General features: G+C 36.2%; 1 protein-coding gene and 1 long non-coding RNA gene across 42 annotated transcripts in view; both read right to left on the bottom strand.

Annotated features, from left to right (window-relative positions):
- Positions 1–19,462, bottom strand: part of LOC144964833 (uncharacterized) — a 298,720-nt gene that overhangs the window by 38,512 nt on the left and 240,746 nt on the right. The gene's annotated exons all lie outside the window — the stretch shown is intronic.
- Positions 1,221–19,263, bottom strand: LOC144964837 (uncharacterized). 2 transcript variants are annotated; one of them, XR_013643933.1, is made up of 2 exons: positions 18,934–19,263; positions 1,221–1,330 (listed from the first exon to the last, which is right to left on the bottom strand). It is a non-coding gene; the product is annotated as an uncharacterized LOC144964837 (long non-coding RNA). The 2 variants fall into 2 exon arrangements; XR_013643934.1 differs by lacking the exon at positions 1,221–1,330 and adding an exon at positions 16,973–17,045.

Genomic DNA, 19,462 nt, shown 5'->3' with positions numbered 1-19,462 from the left:
AAATTATCATCTCTCATATGCAATTTGACTGTTAACCTGTCATCTAAGGATCCATCCAGGGCTAGGTCAAAAGTAAACGATTCTCAAATAATAAAAATAATAATAATAATAATAATAATAATAATAATAATAATAATAATAATAATAATGATGATGATGATGATGATGATGATGATGATGATGATGATGATGATGATGATGATGATGATGATGATAATAATAATGGAAAGGAAAGACGGATATAGGAGGATAGAAAACAAAGCAAGAGTGGCCTCTCTCGGCCCACCATATGAGGTCGTATTGCCGCTTATACTAGGTAGATAGATAGATAGATAGGAGAAAGAGAGAGAGAGAGATAGAGATAGTAAGAGAGAGAGAGAAAGATAAATTATTATCTCTAAGTATCTACGGTTTATTGCTTATTCTGCATTAGAGACAAGTTCAAAGAGTGATCATCATCGGCAATGGCCAAACACAAATTAATTTTTGATAAGAGTTTCTCCTCAACGACAATCAGGCATTGATCAAATTGCAAGTCATCAATAACATCCAGACTGCACTTTCTTCAATATTTCGTTCTTTCTTCCTTTCACGGTTTTCCCATCTATACATCCATCCACCCATCCTTCAACCCATACATCCATCCATCAATCCATCTATCATTCATTCACACAGGGACACGTAAACACACACACACACACACACACACACACACACACACACACACAGAGGTGTCTTATACCTCTCTCACCCCTAAACCACCTTTTTTGTCTTCTCTTATAATACTTCCCATCATCATCATCATCATCATCATCATCATCATCATCATCATCATCATCATCATCATCATCCTCATCATCATCATCATCATCATCATACCTTCATATTATTATCACTAAACACTCCCAAAACACTATGTATATTACCCAAATCCTTACCTTTACCGGTGCCCAAGAAGGCGGGGGCCTCATGTGGCCGTTGTTGTTGTTGTTGTTGTTGTTGTTGTTGTTGTTGTTGTAATAATAATGACTATTAGAATACATGGCCATGGTAATAATAACAGAGGCCAGCACAGACCTTAATACCGGTGCCAGACCTCAGAAATCGACCTAATGACACGATTGGTACCACAACAACAGTCACATGGATTCATAATGACACACATGCACAGTATAATATGTATATATCCATTATAGCCCAGTCATCGAAACCGTAGGTACGCACGATCTATTTTATAGAATACATCACAGAGCACAATCCTCCTGTCAGGTACATGTTAAATTTGTATAATAGATGTATAGTCATCGCATTGAGATAATTATCACATTTTCTGTAAAAGAAATCAAAATTAACAAACAAAAATTGAGGGGAAAACACCATTGGTTGTCATCAAATAATTCGTTTAATTCATTTTATGCTAAATCCAAAATTTATTCCTTCTACTGGGTATTTGTTACCTTAAGCCATTGTACACTATTGAGATAAATTTAACATTTTCTCTAAAAGAAATCAACATCAAAGGTCAGAGGTGGGGGGGGGGGGGGGGGGGAACATTGTTTTCCATTGAATAATTTGGTTTATTTCATGTTATTCTAAATTCTTTCTCCAAAGAATGATTACTTGTTCAAAAAGTCTCCTTCTTTTAACACTTATATTCTTACATGAGGGGGGAAATTCAGATGAGAGTGGGATAAGAGAGTGAGAGAAGAGAAGAGAGAGAGAGAGAGAGAGAGAGAGAGAGAAGAGAGAGAAGAGAGAGAGAGAGAGAGAAGAGAGAGAGAGAAGAGAGAGAGACAGATTAAATGTGTATGTTTCTTCTTACTATATCGTAACAAGAGTATAAAATAAACTTGAGCATATAAACGTAAAACAAACTGCTCACGACTGATTTGTAATTACTGTCATTCAACAAAAATAAAAAGAAATAGATAATTAAAATGTATCCTAAACTCCATCATTTTTTAAAAAACTTTCACCACAGACGCCGACATGAAATACCACTCAACTTTTAAAATCTCAGTATACACGACTTCCACGTATAGTTTACCAGTAATGGTGAATATCGACAAAAATATTGATCAAACCAGTTATTGCAAAATTTCTCTGTCACATTTTCTAGTCCAAGGCGTCCTCATAAAATTAAAACATGTTTCATCGAGTGAAAACACATTTTTAAGCGACACGGAAATCATTATGTCTAACACAGTTATGCCCCAATCAATGCGCAATCGACCTTTGAAATCTATTGGTGGTCTATTGCTTACTTGTAATAATACCAATGTAAGTCTGTCAAGTGCAACTTCAATCCAATACCATATTTTATTGACTATTCATTTCTTTAAAGAAAATGATCACCGTATTTGTTTATTATTTTCGTAAGGGGAAAGCTGTACATCGTACATAATGAAATATGTCGTATAAATAGATATCACAAATCTGGGTCTAAACAGGCATGGCCTAAAAGTTTCGCAAGTGAAACGCCTATAATCAAACATTAATAGCCGAAAGACTATTGGTGCTAAAAGTTTAGGTAAAATACTCACAACATCCGCCAGCCGGACATAACGTGCCATTAAACAAAACTGTGTGCAACCTTTAAAGTTTGTAGTCTTATTGATAGAATTTAGTGAGAACTAATATTTGAAATGACTGTCGAAAAACAATAACAAAGACCTGAGTGACGTCGACTTCGTTCGTTCTATGGACTGACAGTCCTTAAGCGCCAAAATTATGGGGTTTTTAGGTTTAAAACGATCGTATTTAGTAGCGCGAAGGAAGATCAGGAAGAAGCGAATGGTAAGTCATAAATCTGGACATTATGATAGAAGAGTTCGCGTCCTACCCACTGCATTGTGGTCTTGTTGTACTTGGTACTAGGTACATCGCATTACGTCGTGACGCGCTGGCAGACGACACAGCTTGGACAATTCGAACGTCTTGTTTTGACCATTGTACAAGCTATTTCTGTCATACCAGACATGGACAACAATTGCGTCTGTCGCCAACTTCCTTAAAAGAAAGAAAGAAAAAGAAAGTAAGAGATAGAAGAGAAGGAAGAAAAAAAAAAAAAGAAGGAGAAGAAGAAGAAGAAGAAGAAGAAGGAGGAGGAGGAGGAGGAGGAGGAGGAGGAGGAGGAGGAGGAGGAGGAGGAGGAGGAGAAGAAGAAGAAGAAGAAGAAAAAGAGGAGGAGGAGGAGGAGGAGGAGGAGGAGGAGGAGAGGAGGAGGAGGAGGAGAAGAAGAAGAAGAAGAAGAAGAAGAAGAAGAAGAAGAAGAAGAAGAAGAAGAAGAAGAGGGAGCAGGAGGAGGAGGAGGAGGAGGAGGAGGAGGAGGAAGAGGAGGAGGAGGAGGAGGAGTTTTTGTTTTTGTTTTTTGTTTTTTTTGTTTTTTTTTTATTGTTCATTCTTTCTTCCTCTTTATTTTAAAGGCGCTTGGGGACATTTTAAAGTCACGTCAGCACCAAACGATCACAAAATTGATAGAGGAAAGGCATGACATTATGAAATGCTTTTGACAAGCGTCTATTGCTCATCTATGTCTTCTATTTAGGCCTGTATCAAATCTACCATTCATTTCCAAAATTCTAGAAAAGATTGTACTAAAACAACTTTCTTGTCACGTGAAACATAATAACCTCGATGAGTGCTTTCAATCGGCCTATCGGCAAAATCATAGCACAGAAACAGCATTGATGAGAATCACAAATGACTTGCTGCAAATTATTGATCAAGGAAAAACCACCATCCTTAGTCTTCTCGATCTTTCGGCGGCCTTTGACACCATTGACCATGCCATACTACTTCGAAGGCTACAAGTTACTTTCGGCATATCGGGCACTGCTCTAAACTGGTTTGCATCATATCTTACTCAAAGAACTCAATCAGTTTTAATTGAGGAAGTAACTTCGTCAGAGCGTGACATTCATTTTGGTGTACCTCAAGGATCCGTTTTAGGTCCAGTCCTTTTTGTACTCTACACTTCCCCTGTTGTGAGAATCTTAGAGCAACATTCTCTCGCTTACCATATGTACGCCGACGATACCCAGATATATAGCATGTGTTTGCAATCCGATATAGTTTTAAAGATAACTGTTTACGAACAATGCATCAATCATGTGATGAGATGGATGTCTGCAAATAGATTAAAATTAAATGGCGACAAGACCGAAGCCTTATTCATTGCTAGTTCAAATAATAAGACGGATCCATCTACACTGGCACTGACAATCAACGATAATGACAAAATACAACTCACAACATCAGCAAAAAATCTCGGCATCACCTTAGAGAGTGATCTGTCTATGAACAAACATATTAACAATGTGAGAACAAGTGCTATCTGCATTCTAAGAAATATCAGAACAATCAGACCATTTATTAATAGGGAAACTTGCAACAAATTGGTAACATCTTTGATATTCCCGAAAATGGACTACTGCAATGCACTGTTTGTTGGTCTCACAAAGGACAAAATAAACAAACTCCAGAAAATACAGAACATGGCAGCCCGCGTTGTACTACAGAAAGACAGAAAAACTGCAGCTCCCGAATTACTACAGCAGCTGCATTGGCTGCCAGTGGACCAGCGGATTAAATATAAATCTTCAACTATCGTTTTCAAATGCCTGGAGGGCTCGTCACCAGCATATCTCTCAAACCTCGTTGAACGGTATAACCCACAGCGATCGCTTCGATCAACGAACGACCTCAAATTGAAAACACCCCGCTGTCGAGTGAAGGCTGGTGAACGCGCCTTTCAGCATTCTGGTCCAAGGTTGTGGACTTTATTACCACTAGAGATACGTTCTTCGTCTTCACTAGAGGAATTCAAGCGTCGATTGAAGACATTCTTATTCCGACAGGCTTTCTTTTGATTATGTGTATAATTAGCGTTGTTCGTGTACTGTGTTAGGGCTTCATGATTAAATTAATCTATGTTATGCGCCCAGAGCCCTCCTGATGAAGGGATGTTTGGCGCACTATAAATCTATACCATTATTATTATTATTATTATTATTATTATTATTATTATTATTATTATTATTATTATTATTATTATTATTATTATCGCATTTCGCGTCTTATCTAGAGAAATTTAAGATTTAATAGAAAAGAGTGGAAATGAGGAGGGGGGGGGGAGATGACAATTTAAGAAAGAAGGGCCCAAGTTCCTACAGAATGCCATGACACGAATAACTGACGTGACAAGTTTGACTAAAGGGACCTGTGTTCCTATCCATCCATGCTGACAGATTATCAACAGGCAGTGACATAGAGATGACAGCGCCTCTTGTCACAGAAGACCTAGTTGTCTGTTGTCAGTCATGAGTCTGAATCGACTGGTTTCTTCAATCAAGAGTGCAAGTCGTAATGAACAGTATCGCATTGGAAAGGTGGGGGAGTTGAGAGAGAGAGAGAGAGAGAGAGAGAGAGAGAGAGAGAGAGAGAGAGAAAGGTTAGGATATAGATAGAGAGAGGTGACAAGATACAAGCCTAAACAAAATAAGGGAACAAAACCGGTAGACTTTCGAGCCATCATTTTTTTTTTTTAATAATGGATTTTGGTTTTCAAATGTCCCGTTCATTGAAACTCCAGAGAAGATGTACTTCATTCAAACGATCAATTCTTTTAACAATAATATCTTCTATTGTTGTCTACAACATCAAGAAGAAGAAAAAATAATGTAAGATTGCATTATCAAAACTGAAATGCCTCCAAAATAAAGTAGACTAATAGTGACAATAACAAAAATACATTAGCCAGTATTACTTTAAGAGCAAACCGACGAGAAAAATAATATCTTTCTGTTTCCTTTGATACTTTGTACGATCGAACACAAAGCTATTAAATATTAACTACCAGTTTCAAAAATACAAACAGACAGATGCAAATCAATAACGGCCCATCTACAGACTCCAGGTCACTGATGCACTATCGGAATTGAACAATGATACTTTTTAAAAAGAAAAAAAAAAGAAAGAAAAGAAAACGGAATAAATCCAGGGCTTGAAATCACACGTAGATTTGAACCCGAAGCGTTCGATCAATAATGGCCCTTCTACAGAATCGAGGTCACTGATGCACTATCGGAATTGAACAATGATATCTTTTTTTAAGAAAAATGAAAAGAAAACGGAATAAATCCAGGCCTTGGAATCACACGTAGATTTGAACCCGAAGCGTTCGATTCCATAAGAAATAAATGCGTTTGACGATAATAACTAACAGGCCACTGACGTATCCACGAAACAGTATTGGGAATCAAGAAATAAAAAGAAGATAAAAAAGGCTAACTATGGGAAATAATCACTCCATGCTGACTAACAACGATAAATTAATGTGATGATATGAAACGATATCTAAACGGCATCTTAAGATAAATAACTACGTAGCTGTTTTGCCGTGTTTTTTTTTTTTTTTTTTTTTTTTTTTTTTTTGTTTCTTGTTTTTTAATGATGACACTCATAATGTAAAAAAAAAGTCCCGTGGGGTTATAGATCAAGTAAGGGTCACAGCTGGCAGTGGCCACGGAGCGCACCACAGACTACTAGTCCTGTGTTATCTATGGAGCGCACTGACCTGACATGGCGATAATCGATATTATTTTCATTGCATTATTAATCGATTTTTTTTTTATTTCATTGCCAAAAATAGATTTATTGTAAATAAGACAATGAAGTGACTTGAACACCTTAAAACTTGTGAATAAGGTATTGTCAGATATATTATAAGAAAATCTTCAATCTCGACTGTGTAACAGAGTTTATCTTCACTATTATTAATACGCAATACCTCACATGGACAAAATACATTAAAGCACGTCATCTCTAGATCGATAATCGGCAGATAATCAATACCTTATCTTATTGTCATCCTCTATCAATATTTCACGAAATTGCAACAACAACAAAAATCGGTCGTTAATCTTGAGAATAAGAATGTTAACACACACTTAAAATCCCGATTTGATGAATCAATAGCACGCCTATTTACCTATGACAAAACATAATGTGTTGCTATGTCTCCACTTGAAAAGATTCAAAATAAGCTAAAAATATGATCAAAGACAATCATAACATCAGCCTATGCCAATAACCCGATTAAAAACTATCAAATTCTGAATCAGAGTTTTATAAAAAATACAGTGATGGGTAGGATTGTTTGTTTTAAAAAAACAACAGATGAGATACACATTTCTAGTAAAAAAAAACACCCCACAGAATCACGTTGGAAAAGATATAAACTGAATTGGTCCAGTCTCAAAAAGTCAAAATGACAGCAAGTCGATCATGAACCGATATTATTATAAACCAGATAACTGCTGTATTCCAGAAAAACTCGAATTAAAAGATTTGGCCAGAAAACTCGTCCTTTTAATATCTATCGATTTAAATGACCATCATCTTCGCAAAAACTCTCAACTCTGGGCCTTCGCATGAAGTTCCATGTTTGAGAGTACTGGCGAAGATGATGGTCATTTAAATCGATCGATATTTGAAGGAAGAGTTTTCTGACCAAATTTTTAAACGCGAGTTTTGTTGGGGGGAATTTTTCCAGAGTACGGCAGTTATCTGGTAAACCTGGTTATCCCTCTGATCGTTGTATATAATATGTCTACAAGATACATCTAATTTAAATTCACAAACCCAGTGACCCGATAACCACAAACGACATGTCAACGCAAATAAAACAATGGGAGAACGGTAACACGCAATGAGAGGTCTGCCAGTATTGGCCATTGAACAGACGTACACACACATACACACACACACGCACACACACACACACACACACACACACACACACACACACACACACACATGGAGGTAAAACATATTATTCTGTTCGAAATGTTTACCTGGTGTGCTCTGCTGTACTTTATGCACAAATTATATTACTACTCCTCCTGGGGGGTAGTTGCTCATATTTCTTTTTCTATTATTTTTCGGTAGTAAAAAAAGTAGTCCTTCAGAGTCATTGTAGGCCTATGGAGCCGGAGTCTATCTCGGTTTCTATGGACAATAGAAAAGGACAATAACAATTGCTTGCGATCCTTTCAATAGGACGCTAGTCTATCGCAAAAGTACGTTCCATCAAATCTAATAGACCAAGTTACCCAACCTCCGTTGGATGGACAGGAGGTCAGAAAAAATCTTGACTTCACTCGGGATTAATAGCATTCCCTTTGCATGCCAAGCGAGTGCTCTTCCAACTGAATAATCGGGACTTCCATATTTCGGTAACAGTGTCATAAATGTGTCGCCATATATATATATATATATATATATATATATATATATATATATATATATATATATATATATATATATATATATATATATATATATATATATCATTTCAAATTTTTAAATAAAATTTAAAAAACAACATCGGATCTCTAAGTGTGCCTACCATGTCCAAAAGAATTTGAACACAGCGCGGTTGTCTATACAACACAAGAGTTTACATTTGACATCTTTTTTTTTCTTCAAATAATTATTTCCAACTGTCTATAGAAAGCCAGTCTTCCGGAGGACTGGATACATATATTGCGTAACAGATCTTCTGTTTTCAGACTGATGGCATATTATTTTCTAGCCTAAATAAATGCTGGTCGTCAATAAAGATCGTCCATCTTAGCTTTTTTTACGTCCAGTTGTCATAAGAATTTATACATCCTGCTACTAATATAGTTAAGCCACCTTAAGATTCAATATTCAACCCATTCAATGTACATACATTGTCCGGAGGACTGGTTACACATTTCCAATGAGTATTGAATCGGTAATGAGGAAGGTGTGACGTCACGACTTCTCTGACTTATTAGTTAGAGAATTTAAAAATAAATTCGGCTACTCTAATATTGAATGAATCAATCAAAGATATTATTTGTTCGGGGCTACGGCGCAGGTTTAAGTTACCGATTTGTGCATGCAACACTCTATATAATATAATAATTAATATATTAGTTCTGAATGGTACAGGGATATCAAAGAAATTCATTAGCATAGCAATACAACGTTACACATTCAAAGATTTTGCTAAGAGTGAAATAAAAGATAGCAGGTTTTCAAAAAATATATTTTGCAAACTGTCAAAATTGATTTTTTATTTATCGTTATATCTTTTTCTCTATTATTTTTTTTTTAATTTTTTAACGATACATTCAACTTTTATTTTCTAGTGAACTGATATAAAAAAATGTATAAATAATGGATATCAATATGACATTTGTGAAAATAAAATATACCATCAAAAGTTAGGTTTTTTTTTTTTTTAATGAAAAGGCTAATAAAATCTCAAAATATCTACTTAGAAAAATTTCAAATTTTCGAGAAATATTCCTGCGAAATAATATATTGATGTCTTTTGTCTACCCCCCCCCCCCCCCCCCCCCCCCCCCCCCCACACACACACACACAAAACAGCATAACATCCACCAGCCGATATACCGCACCAACACTAACCTTTGAGCGTTTAAAGTCGGATTGATAGAATAAAAATGGCCGGCTACAAAGAGCTGAGTGAAGTCAATGTCATTCCTTCTAAAGCTTATCAAAAGGCGAGGTAACTGCATTGTCATGGGCAGTGGAGAAACAGAGTCAATCGCCTTATCTCCCCTTGTTTTTTTTTTTTTTTTTGTTTTTTAAGCGATATTGACCTTAGAAATGTCACAATGTTCTTCTCCAGTTTCATCAAATAAAAAGAGTCAGCTTTAAATTGGGACCTTACACACGTATTATGCCATGCATAGAAAAAATACTTTTGTTTCATTCTGGCTTGAAAAAAATACTTGAGCTTTTTTATTATAAATTAAGTTTTGTTTTATCTCCGAAAACACTTAGCTATCTAAAATTTAGGCTGAAAAAAAAGCCTCGTCATTCAAATACCGATCGATTATTAAAATGAGCCTCATCTTGGTGAAGAAAAAAAAACCCTTTCAAAATTTGGACTTCCGAGGGACGATTTCTCTGGCCAAAATGTTAAATACGTGGGGTTTCTGGGGGGGGGGGGCGGGGTTCAGGGTACGGCAGTATTGAGCTGCAACCTGCTAAAGCGAGCAATGCTCTGATAACATCGGCTGTTTCGATACAAAGGGAGATTAACAATAAAATAATCAGTGTCGACTGATCAATACGCTCAAGCAAGTTCAATCTTCAAAATCTGATATATTGAACATCGACATGAAAAGAAAAAGTTCCAATACCCTTTAAATAGATCAACTTTATCTTTGGGCTGATTTCTATCTGGATCATAATAGCATTTAGGCTTCTGAACAAGTCCCTCTAAGATACAAGTCTTAGCGTTTTCGATTCTTAAAAAAAAAAAGAAAAAGATCAAGATTAACGACTTCTGAAATAACGAGACGTCGGAAATAGTGAGACATTTTGCATAATCAGTGACTTCTTGTTATAGCCGAGTTTCGCCTTTTCACACTGCAACTGCTTAAAATATAGACCCATCTGACAATGTTGAACATTAAATTATAAATCAGTGGGAAACGCCATGATAGTGATAGGATTAAAGTTACTTAAAACATTGTAAACACAATCATAACCCGATGCTAAGGACGGGCGAGTGTCAATATGGAATATGTACTCTACTATTGTCATCCTATTTGTGCATGATAAACAGAGACTCCATTTGGGCCTATTATGTCAATCAGTAAGACTGTGCTAACAATATAAGTATACAAAGATTAAGATCTTAATAAATGCATGTAGGACGCGTATCGCTTACTTATTGGATCGTGAAAAAGCCTTCAATTTCACACGGTTTACTCGTTTATTCACTTTCTCCTTACCAGCCATTTGAAGAATTTCCCCTGAAAATTCACACCCACCCAACAGAAAAAAAAAACAACTTTTCTTACCAAACAAGTGCATTCTATACAGATTGTTGTCCGGCAAAATGATGTCTACAACACAGTGTTTAGTATTTATAGCTGTAATCAAAGAAAGCATTTCTTTAAATTTTGTGAAAACTGTTGGTTGCATCGTAACGAATGTGATGATTTTCCTATGGCTGGTAAGGAGAGGTTTAAGCTAAGGAAAGTTCAAAATATATGAATTTTATTTCGGGATGACGGTTTTTAACATAATGGAAATTGTTTCTTTAAAAGCATTTAAAAAAAAAAATAAAAAGGAAAACAAAAATAAATAATTCAATAAAGAAAAATAACAGCTGATCATGAAGAATGTAAATAGACACATTATAAACAACAAAAACTATAGAATCTCAAATGAATACAATCCTCTTATATAAGATAAACCAATTGTAATAATAGGATTTAAACACATTATCGATCCAATTGAAATCACGTTTATTCTATAACAAAAAATCACAGAAACCAAACTAATCATCAAGTAAAAGGAACGTAACCAAAACTAAACAAATCATGATCACGAAAATAAAACACTACACAGCAGCTGTGGTGGTTAATTTCCACGAACGTGCTTGGCACCTTATGGCTACTCTACGACTAGCTAGCTGGGCATGGTTATGCAGTGCGATATTAGGTGGTCAATGGTCAAGCGACCAGTCAAGCCAATCACAGCACAAAACATCCCACATGCAACAAAAACACTATAAGACCAAATCCCACCAACTATGTGGTCATTAACAAAGTCATTTATTACCACCTACAAAGCTACGGTACGGCGACAACTGACTGACTATGAGGACGACGACGACGACCACCACCACCAAAGCAAGTAACTCCCACAACCACTACTACTACAACAGCTACGGCGACACACAATAATAACCACCAACGATCGCTACGCTTGAATCGACATTGAAATCTCTTTGGGTCCTTCATCTTTCACACTACGTCACCATGTAAATCTCCCCTTTCTTACTACAATCAACTCCTTTATCTCACGACGCTTTGTAAAAAGAAAACAAATGTTTATTTTTTATTTTTTTTTTTTAATAATCTCTCGCGGAGACGACGGTCTGACGGTACGATAAATTTGTTTGTGACAGGATCAAGCAATGCTGAGCATGGTTAGTGACAGGATAAGTTAAAATATCGCAAACTTCTTGCTTAGACTGTTGGGCAAGGTGTATCACAAGCATTGGACTTTTTAATAGCTCAATAACCACAAAAAGTGCTCTAAGCGCTTTACAAGTGATCCCTAGCCATCAGCAAGACTTAATATTTAAGACGAGAGATGACGCCTGTAAGGAATTTTTACAATTTTCTTTCGACAGAGACAACAGTGATACCGGTTTACACCTGAATACAATGAAAGAATGTGACTCAAAAGCTTTTATCAAGGATATTTATTTGACTTTTCGCCGACCACATAGGGACACGAATCATGAATCTAAAATAGCCCTAAGGCCAGTGTCCCACCACAAGACCAAAAGCCGCACACTGCTCATTGAGAATTGCCGGGGAACGTCATCATCTTTTCCTCATTCATTCTTTTCTGTATTTTTCTCCTTTAATTCATGCATGTGTCATACTATCTGAACTTAAAAAGAGCTTTCCAGTCTTTAACATACCAATAACTGCATGTGTCTTTGTTAAGCAATCAATATCTTTGGGGAGTTTTGTCCAAAAGGTTGTTTTCTTATTTCCTCTCACTTTCGCAGTGCTTTATGTCTTATTTCTAAGTGTAATTCTTTCACCATACCACACATAAAACAAGTTTAGCCCTTGTTTTCATCAGTTAATGATGTTTGGATTTAGGATTTTTGTTTTATCTTTTCCTTTTGTTCCCCGAGACATGGACCACTGCAGTTGACTGCAGCCTCCTATCCATTTCCCTATCGTTAAGCCAATCTGACTTGACAATGACATGCTTGTCCATTGCCGCCCCCCCCCCCCCCCAACACACACAAACACACACACACAGACACACAGACAGACAGACACACACACACACACACACACACACACACACACACACACACACAACACTTCTATTATCCCTTCTTCGTGAAAAAATAAGAGATTTTTTTTTTTAAACTTTTTTTAAAAACTCAACATGTTTTGAATCAGATAAATTTTTACAGCCCACTTCTCTTGAATCCAAAATGAAACAAGAAATCATTGAAAAATGAAATCATATGTAAGGGTTTATTATTCTCCTACACACACACACACACACACACACACACACACACACACACACACACAAACAATCGCAATCACAAAATCTCGGCAAGAAGGTGAGAATATTTGTTTTAATACCGAAACCTTTCGACCACGAACCTTCTTCAGCCAGCAAATCACGACAACAAAGAGAACAGTATCTGATTTATTCAGATGTAAGATCTGGGCAATAGACAAGAACGGAAAGTGACGCTGATAAATGGACAACCACGGCCCACCGAACACTAGAGAAATAAATGACCCTTAGTTGGGAAACGGCTGACTGGGTGAGGGCGTAAAAGGGCGTATAGTATTTATATGACGTGGCGTTTTATTTGGCTTTTAGAGCATGTTGCGATGGGCTGAAGATACTGAAAAATGACAACGGCGTATAAGACCGAGGGCCCCATAGGGATTTAAGGTGTTAAAATTCCCTTGGCTGTCAAAACTGGACGGCGGCAAAACCATAAGCCATTGTATTGTGATTTGTTTTGTGAGGGGTCAATTAAAGACAGGAAGAAAAAAAAACCGTAATAAACAAAAATGAATATAACAGCGCCAAAAAAAAAGAGAACAAAACACCAAGCAGGTAACGTTTCGGGCTCAAAACCCTTCTTCAGTCAACAACAAAAAACAATGAAAGCTGTTTGTGGCACTTGTTTAGGACAATGGGTTGATATGCACGGGGGAGGCAGAGATATAGAGAAATAGAAATAATATATATGTACGTGTGTATGTGTATGTATGTGTTTGAGTGTGTGTGTGTGTGTTTCTTTTACACTCATAATTTTCGAATAATTCATATGTATAAGTATATAAAAACAAATAAAAGAGACACACAACAAAGCAAAAAAAAAAAAAAAGAACAGCACTGTTTCGGGGGGAGGGGGGGGGGGGGCGTTCATGAATAATGACATAAGAGAAGAAGAAGAAGAGAGAAGAAGAAGAAGAAAGAAGAAAGAAGAGAAGAAGAAGAAAGAAGAAGAAGAAGAAGAAGAGAAGAAGAAGAAGAAGGAAGAAGAAGAGAAAAGAAGAAGAAGAAGAAGAAGAAGAAGAAGAAGAGAAGAGAAGAAGAAGAAGAGAAGAAGAGAAGAAAGAAGAGAAGAAGAAAGAAGAAGAAGAAGAGAGAAGAAGAAGAAGAAGGAAGAAGAAAAGAAGAAGAAGAAGAAGAGAAGAAGAAGAAAGAAGAGAAGAGAAGAAGAAGAAGAAGAGAAGAAGAGGAAGAAGAAGAAGAAGAAGAAGAGAGAAGAAGAGAAGAAAGAAGAAGAAGAAGAAGAAGAAGAAGAAGAAGAAGAGAAGAAGAGAAAGAAGAAAGAAGAAGAAGAAGAAGAAGAAGAAGAAGAAGAAAGAAAGAAGAAGAAAGAAGAAGAGAAAGAAGAAGAAAGAGAAGAAGAAGAGAAGAAGAAGAAGAAGAAGAAGAAGAAAGAAGAGAAGAAAGAAGAAGAAGAAGAAGAGAAGAAGAAGAAGAAGAAGAAGAAGAAGAAGAAGAAGAAGAAGAAGAAGAAGAAGAAGAGAAGAAGAAAAGAAGAAGAAGAAGAGAGAAGAAGAAAGAAGAAGAAGAAGAAGAAGAAAAGAAGAGAAGAGAAGAAGAAAGAAGAAGGAAGAAGAAGAAGAAGAAGGAAGAAGAAGAAGAAGAAGAAGAAGAAGAAGAGAAGAAGAAAGAAGAAGAAGAAGAAGAAGAAGAAGAGAAAGAAGAAGAAAGAAGAAGAAGAAGAGAGAAGAAGAAGAAGAAGAAGAGAAGAGAGAAGAAGAAGAGAAGAAGAAGAAGAAGAAGAAGAGAGAAGAAGAAGAAGAAGAAGAAGAAGAAGAAGAAGAAGAAAGAAGAAGAAGAAGAAGAAGAAGAAAGAAGAAGAAGAAGAAGAAGAAGAAGAAAAGAAGAAGAAGAAGAAGAAGAGAAAAGAAGAAGAAGAAGAAGAAGAAGAAGAAGAAGAGAGAGAAGAAGAAGAAGAAGAAGAAGAAGAAGGAAGAAAAGAAGAAGAAGAGAAGAAAGAAAGAAGAAGAAGAAGAAGAAGAAGAAGAGAAGAAGAAGAGAAGAAGAAGAAGAAGAAGAAGAAGAAGAGAAGAAGAAGAAGAAGAAAGAAAAGAAGAAAGAAGAAGAAGAAGAGAGAGAAGAAGAAGAAGAAAGAAGAAGAAAGAAGAAGAAGAAGAAGAAGAAGAAGAAGAAGAAGAAGAAGAAGAAGAGAAGAAGAAAAGAAGAGAAGAAGGAAGAAGAAGAAAGAAAGAGAGAAGAAGAAGAAGAAGAAGAAGGAAGAAGAAAGAAGAAGAAGAGAAGAAGAAGAAGAAGAAGAAGAAGAAGAAGAAGAAGAAGAAGAAGAAGAAGAAGAAGAAGAAGAAGAAGAAGAAGAAGAAGAAGAAGAAGAAATTAAAACATTGACGCAGGTTTTTGATGATTAGGATGGACAATGACCAATATATTTCCTCTTCATTACAACAATGGCCAGCCTTCAAACCAGATTTCAACATTGCTCTGTCACGTTGTCTGTGTTTCTTTTATAATAAGTATCAAAATCTTTGTACAATATACGAACAAGCTATTGTAATAGATGCATCAATGTTTTTATATTTATCGTTAACATCCATGTCGCATTCCTCTAACTAATCCCAATTATTTCCAACCTGAAACATGAACCACTTTAATTTTATCTAGTCCCTGTGTTCTGCTTTACATTTTAAAATCATAGTTCAGTGAAATCATATCTCGGCTATATTTCGGTATGTATATTAGGACTTATTAGGTGCATATTAGGAGGGGGGGGGGCGAAGTGGCCGAGTGGTTAAGGCATTGTACTAAGATCCGAAGGGTCCCGGGTTCGAGACCCACTTTAGGCACTTTAGTTTTTCTTTCCTTGGGGAAGATTATTAACCCCCAATTTGCTCACTTGGACAGCATTTGTGATTCCTGTTGACATCAGAAACCCTGTTTGATGGATTATCTATATTACTTCGTGGAATGCCTCGGCGACGATATCTTATGATGTCGTGGCGTAAGGGCGTAATAATTAATATTAGGACTTTACTGATAAGTGGATATTGCGCTATTGCTCAAGTTTTAAGAAAACATATTTAAGAACTAGAGTACAACAATATCAAAATGTTTGACATCACATTAAAAGTCAACATTCGCTGAGGTATGCACTTGTAACAAGACGTATGTAAAGTTGGAGGGTAGACAAGCAAGGGATTTTACCCGAGACATCAATAAAATCCACCTTTTGCGGAGAAAGACGTTGAACTTGAACATCCTTAACAAAGGAAGTCTATTGTGTGTGTGTGTGTGTGTGTGTGTGTGTGTGTGTGTGTGTGTGTGTGTGTGTGTGTGTGTGTGTGTGTGTGTGTTTATATATATATATATGTCTCGTCCTACGTGTTGTGTTGCTGTTGGCTAGGAACCCCTTGTAAAAGCGCTCTGTGCACGTGTGGTGGATATTGTTCTATTGTTCGAGTGAAAAAAAAACATATTTAAGAACTAGAATACAACAGTATCAAAATGTTGGACATCACATTAAAAGTCAACATTCGCTGAGGTATGCGCTTGTAACAGAAAGTATGCAAAGTTAGTGGGCGGGTAGGCAAGCAAAGGGCTTTTCTCCAGCATCAAAACATATTACTCAAGGCTTACATTGTTGTGTGAAATTATTTGAGAAAAGTGGGGACCTTTTGAGAAAGAAAGAGAGACAAAAAAAAAAAGAAAGAAAAGAGGACTATCATATTAAAACAATACCTCATGCTGAAGAGCTGCCCTTGTCTTGTGGCAGGCAGGACGATGTGTGCCACCTTCAGGGGAAGATACGGGGAAATGCTGGTGTATGCTGGTGGTGGGCATGGCCGAATTCTGGTATTCCCGAATAGCATCGGTCATATTGTCCACATCGTGCAAAGAATGATAACTACTTACTAGTGTCTCTACGATTTTATGGGGATTTGCACTCGTTGTTACGCATGCTGTTAGATTTTTTTTAATAATCAATCTTTAACTCAAAGCGAGTGATGTAATAATAGCACTTTCGTATGTGGATTTTATATTTTTTCGTCGAACCATTCGATGTGCAAGTGCATTAAACACTAAGCACACATCAATCAGTTGACTTTCAATGAAAACTACACGCATTTTAGCAGCCCAATTTACTCGTGACTTCAAGACGGAATGAACAATACAATAATATAATCCACAATGAAAAAAGACAAGTATATTAAATCCGGTTCGTAATAAACAATAGAGCATTAAAAGAGTTGATCACAAAACCTATTAAGACATGTTCCAATCAACAAAAGACGCAGTAAGAAATAAACTGGAAACGGCGGCAGAAAAATGTCACGGATTTGTTTTCTCTTATATGCTTATCCATAAGCCACAGACATCAATAACTATTATGCTGTGTTACACTGATTTCCGAGAACTAACTGTGTGATGTATAGTCTAAGCTGCAATCCCAATGCTGTAATGGAGTGTCTATCATTTTGTATACAATAGATAACAACATTATAATCGAGAGAGGCACCCGTATTAAATTTTATCACGACTCGAGTTCTTGGTTGGTTAAGCTCGATAATTCTGTTATTATAGAATACATCATTCCCCATTTCAGATGAATCAGCATTGATGATTCATACACAATACGAAATGCCCCGAGAGTATAAATATTGAGTTTATTTTATCTCACAATTTCTACTCCATTGTTGATTTATCGGGTTTTAATAAATTCAAAGATGTGTGTGTGTGTGTGTGTGTGTGTGTGTGTGTGTGTGTGTGTATAAGAGAGAGAGAGAGAGAGAGAGAGAGTGTATGAATGGAGATGTTTTCAGATTGTTTACATTTAAATAAATGGCTTGATTGATGCAAAATCTATTAAATCTTAATTATTCCATTCTAACGCATAACGTACATATTTTAGAACCTAGACCCGTCTACATATATTTTATATAAACTTGTGAGAATTTTTTTTCTAAAATTTCAATATTGGTAAATAGGGAAATTATAGAATATATTTAATTCGCATTTTATGTTTTATGTGGGAGGAGCCCAGGGGACTAAGAGGGGAGGGGGGGGGGAGAAAAGAAAAACATCGTCTCCTATTCTCCTACAAAAGATGGGATCACCCTGGAAAAATAAAAATTTACACGATTTGTTGGAAAGACACGAAACAAAAGACATCGGGAGGTCAAGGACCACCATCTACGATTACGTCGTCATAGCAACAGGAAATAATCGAACTCAAACCGAATTATTAAAATGGTCAGGGTCTAAATATTATCATCTGAATTCGGAAAACTGCCGTACATGCACAAAAAGACTTCATTTTGATTTTTTTTTTAAATCTCTAAAATTACCTTCACAATAGCGTTTCCTTTGTCATCGAAATGATAACATTCTACTTGTTAAAAATTCTTAAACCTGAGATTATTTTGAAGTCTTGGGTTTGAATCATTTGATTTCTTTTAAGTTTTTTTTTTTGTTTTTTTTTTTTTTTTTTTTTTTTTTTTTTTTTTTTTTTTTTTTTTTTTTTTGGTAAAATGGAAAAAAAGCTATTTTGTTTATGGCAGAGCTGGACAACATTTGGTAGGACACATCTTGCTGAATAAATGATTCCATCCCCTCACCACCACCGCCAACCCCCCCCCCCCCCACCCGCCCATCCTCTGATTTCCGAATCTCAAATACAATCAAATTGTCAAACGTTCAAGAAATCAATTCCACTCATTCTACTCTCTATAGAAACTTTAGCCTGAATGCGAGATTAAACAGAGATGACATTTAAAATTCGAGACAGCAAGGCAAACATTCAAAGTTAACATTATTGTTATCGTTATAAAATTATGCAATGCCACTGACCTCTGTTACAGCATCTATATCTGTTATAGCATCTATATCTGTTATAGCTTCTATATCGGTTACAGCGTCAATATCTGTTACATCGTCAATATCTGTTACAGCGTCAATATCTGTTACAGCGTCAATATCTGTTACATCGTCAATATCTGTTACAGCATCTATATCAGTCTCTAGAACTTCCATCCTCGAAACGCAGGCCGTTACAACATGACAGTAAATTTACAACAACAATCGCAATATTCCAAGAGCTGTTCTCCAAACTACAACACCAGTGATACCTCTCGACCACATTATCTACCTGACTAACTCCGATACGAAATCTAATTTATCCCTGTAATGAATGTTACAAACAGCATACAATTCTAAAACGCCTCTGAATAGAGGCATATATAAAACACACCGAGTCCTTTTATGTTTTGAATTTTCATTTTCCAAAAAACTTACCTCCGTCTCGCACGGTTCAGCGAATTCTAATGTCTTAATCACACACACTTTATACACTGAATAGTAATGTGTTCTCGGCTTTCTT

The sequence above is a fragment of the Berghia stephanieae genome, chromosome 2, assembly GCF_034508935.2.
Source record: "Berghia stephanieae isolate SIO BIC M18660-M18661 chromosome 2, UCSD_Bste_1.3, whole genome shotgun sequence".
Classification (NCBI taxonomy): domain Eukaryota; kingdom Metazoa; phylum Mollusca; class Gastropoda; order Nudibranchia; family Aeolidiidae; genus Berghia; species Berghia stephanieae.
The sequence above is the reverse complement of the archived record's forward strand: the minus strand, read 5'-3'. Positions and strand labels throughout refer to the sequence as shown.